The 4,228-nt window shown below is 44.9% G+C and overlaps 1 pseudogene; it reads left to right on the top strand.

The window, feature by feature from the left end:
- The first annotated feature begins 1,342 nt into the window (after positions 1-1,342).
- On the top strand, positions 1,343-2,704 carry LOC120848323 (annotated as a pseudogene).
- The last annotated feature ends 1,524 nt before the right edge of the window (positions 2,705-4,228 follow it).

Genomic DNA, 4,228 nt, shown 5'->3' with positions numbered 1-4,228 from the left:
GTGGTTTTTCTATCGGATCAGCTTGGATCCGCTAGAAGTCGTGGGAACGCATCTCCGCCGTTTAAGTCAACGGTCCATGTCAGAAAGAGAATGTGTGGTATGGAACGTGGTTATATACGCATTTGAGCATTTGACCGCAGCGCCCTCTCGTCTATAAACGTTGAGCCAATGCATGCAAAGTTTAACGCGATTATGTACGCATTTGACCGCAGCGCCCTCTCCTGTATCGACGTTGAGCGGCCACATGCAACGTTTCATCCATGACAGAAACCCCAGCTCCTGAGTTACTACCACATCTCAGTGCCCCCTACACGTCCCGCAGTCGTGACCGAGTTGTTAAGGCGATGGACTAGAAATCCATTAAGGTCTCCCCGCACAGGTTTGAATCCTATCGACTGCGCAAACATTATTTTCTTTTTATGTGAGCACGGACGCCGGCCGGCCGGCCGGCCGGACGGACGGACAAGTCTAGACCCTAAGGAGCTTCGCCCCTAAAAGCTGTTTCGCGTAGAAAACTCTCATGATGAAAAATCGCGCACAAAGAAACAAGGACTATAGAGGAAGGATCACAGAACACAGACATGCGCGTACTCACAACTCTGGTGGTATATTAGGTGAAGAAAGGAAGGATGAAGCAACATTCATTCATGACAGGGGACACCGGCACCAGGGGAAGAAAGTTCAATCCAGGGTTGGGCAGTATCGCGATACAAATGTATCACGGTAGTATTTCAGAAATAATTCGTAACTGTATTTCTGTATCGCGATACATTTTTTTCACTTGTATCTCTATTCCTGTATCGAGAAACATTTTTTTCACTTGTGTCTGTATTCCTGTATCGATATACATTTGAAATGTTTCGTTATATCGCGAAACAATCAGGATAAATATATTTCGTTATATTTCGTGAAAAATACCCCCCTCTTAAAAAAAAGAACACAAAAAACGAAAAAACAAATCCGAACGCTTTTTTTCCTTCTTCTGGGGGAATTAGGCTCAAGGAGACGCTGGGGCATTGTTACTATGCAGATCAATGTTCCCTCCGATTCTACAAACTATTTTTCTATGCGTCGTCTTCTCTCTTCTGAGAAGTGTCGCGTAGTCGGTGACCCGAACCAGGTGGCGTGCCAGGAGTGGAGTCAGAGCATCTTCTGCCGCTGCTCCTTAAGTAGGGATTTCTTGAGCGGCTGTTTGCTCGTATCCAACGCCCGCTGCTAACCGTCTCTCTTGCCTTAGCGTGTACAGTACACCCAAACGGCAAAGCTGAGTAGCAGTTCGTTGCGGCACGAGCCTGGTGGTGGTTGACTTGAAATCCACGTTTTGCGAAAATACGGAGTGCGCATGCGCGGTATCTCTGCACGCCGGGCGTCCGGGTTCGAGAGTATGTCAGGAGAGGCGACAAACTAGCGAAGCGTGAGACTACGCGACTACGCCACGATTTAGCTGTCGCGTTCCGCGGGATGGCGACGAGCTGCATGGCCTTTGGCTGCCGGAGTTGGCACCGGCCACGGAAACAAGAAACGCTATTTTCGATTCCCTTCGAAGAGACTGTTCCCTCATCGAAGAGCGGCCTGGATCCGAGCAGTGAAGCGAGTGCTCCCGTCAGACCCAAACAAGGCTAGGGAGCCAAGTAAGGAGTCGAGAATATGCGAGGATAACTTCATAAAACATAAGTCACGTTCATCGTACTTTAGAGAAGCACCGGAACGGTAATACGGCCACTTTATTAAAGAGGAGAACCATCACTGGACAACAGCCACCCTGACTACGTGCCGACTGTATTCACTTACGTGAAGAATCGGCCGTCGGCCCTCGGCCGCTAAGAACGGTGGAAAGATCGTCTGTCGATGGGGGGCACGTACCACGACGTATTTATTAATCTCGTGCTGCCTCTTCAGCATGCTCGCACGATTTGACTTGTTTACCGGGCTACGGGTACTGGTTTCGTAACATCCGCTGTTGATGGGGACGGCGGTGGTAGCTGCCAGCGTCCACGCCGGCGGCAGTCCATCATAAGCTCCGCTTATCACCACGCTACGTGACGACCATGTCAGATCGCCGTCAAGTTTCGAGCGCGATACAGTTGATGCGCATGTATCTGAGCCTGCTGGTGCTTCCCCAGGTTTCTTGTTTCCTATGCATTTTTTTCACTGAAATAGAGAAGTAGCTCATCCAGACCAGTTTGCCATTGCCTTCCCTCTTTCAAATGTGTGATGTCTAAGCATTATGACTAAAGGAAGGAAAAATCATGACATTGTGTAGAGTCGTCCCATTTATAAATAGTCATAGCTAGGTGGAGATTTTTAGTGCACGTCCGAAGATCTCTAAGTAGTGAAAAATATTCCCCGTCCACCGCTGAGACGTGCCAGATGCCCTACGTTGGTTTGGCATCTACAACCCAGAGATTTACATTTTGCAGGTTTCAATAATAGTATGCATTGATTATGCAGCACCGACATTTTGTGTTGTGATTGTGACCCTGCAGCTTCTGTGAAAAAGAGGACCGTGGCCCAAACCACCGCTCCAGTTCCTGCCAGCGCTCAACATGGGGCACCTCAGCCAGCAGCCGCTTCTTCTCCAGCTGCAGCCCGACCTTCCGCAGCTGCAGCCCGACCTTCCACAGCTGCAGCCGGACCTTCCGAGTCTGCAGCCGGACCTTCCGCAGCTGCAGCCAGACCTTCCGCAGCTGCAACTATCCCTTAACAAACAGAGGCTGTACTTAAAACGAAGTTGAAATATATTGAATATGAATACTTCTTTTGTATTAATTCTGTAATATTTTGTCCGCACTCGAATTACGCGAGTGAGGTATTCAAAATATATCATAAATGTGAATCCAAAAATATTTTAGGTATACCAAAAATATAATTCCTTCCCACTCAAGATGCCAATCGGCTACACATTTTTTAAACTATTTATTTTATTTTGGATTTTGTTAGTAAATGGTGTCCCTGTGGTATTTGAAGGCAGTAATAAATACATCCCACAACTACACATTAGAAACGAACACAAACACAAACACCATGACGCACTGAACACCTGATTCACAGTCCTGTTGTCTGCTCTAGGGCATTATATAGCCTACATATTGAAGGTAATTATTTGCCCGGTGACCACCTCTGCACTCATTAAGGTCCCAAGTAATCGACCTTCTCCTCGGGAGTCTGTCAAAGGGGAAACAGTGTTTCGAAGTTCGTGGAGGACATCTCTTACTAAACGCATTGGTACTACTAACAATAATTTGGCGCAGTCGCTAAAACTATTTCCGCACAAACGGCTCCTAGAATAAATGTTATTGCTTATCTGCATAGCACCACTCAGGACGAAGCGAGTCAAGGCAGTTTCTTCACTTTAAAATACTGTAAACGACTTAAATTTCCCGAGGACCTAATCTTCGCGAATTTTGCGAATTTCGCGAATCGCATACGATTCCGAAAAATAGGTCCCGCGAACAATTCCGGTATAATGTAAACACATTAAAATCTATATTGCGATCCCAGCGCGTCGCGAAAATTAGATTTCGCGAATTATTCCAAAACTCTAACTTTGACTTCTATAAATATTTTGACATTTGAGCTAATAATATTATAACTTTGACCTATAAAAATTTTACAGTAGTTATTTTGCTTTTCTTTACTAGTTGACTATTTAACATGGTCGTTATTGTCACTATATTAAAGTCACTACTCACATCACGTACAATGGTGAGTATACACATTCAGCGAACTAACATTGTGCTAACACAACCACGCCAAACATATCTGCTCACAGCACTTGCTAAAGCTTTCCAGCCTCAGCAAGTGTGGTTGTATTTCCTGAACCCCGTTTGTGATTGGTGTGCAAGAAAACTCATCAGGTCTGTTCTTGATAGAAAAAAAGGAAACAATAACATAAACTGGGTTAAATTATCAGTGCGACGCTGCACAACTCAATTGACAAACTAATCAAATGTATTTAGGCCCTTCAGTGTACTCCACATCTGCTTGAAATGTACTTCTAGAAGGCGAACTTTTCAATACTTTGGTAGTCTAAGTCAAACTGCCAAAGTATTGCAGCCAAAAGGTACTTAGAGTATAACACAACAGTATTTATGATTTCCAGGTATTTTAAGTGTATTCTGCATGTATTTTTGATCGCTGCATTTTTATTAGGGTTGGAGTATATTTTGCATAAAATAAGTAAATATTTTAAGAAATCTATGTGAAAGGTATTTTGTGCCTATATATT

This window comes from Ixodes scapularis, unplaced genomic scaffold, assembly GCF_016920785.2.
Source record: "Ixodes scapularis isolate PalLabHiFi unplaced genomic scaffold, ASM1692078v2 PGA_scaffold1__304_contigs__length_218370807, whole genome shotgun sequence".
NCBI classification, from domain to species: Eukaryota; Metazoa; Arthropoda; class Arachnida; order Ixodida; family Ixodidae; genus Ixodes; species Ixodes scapularis.
This window is presented reverse-complemented; position numbering and strand designations above follow the sequence as displayed.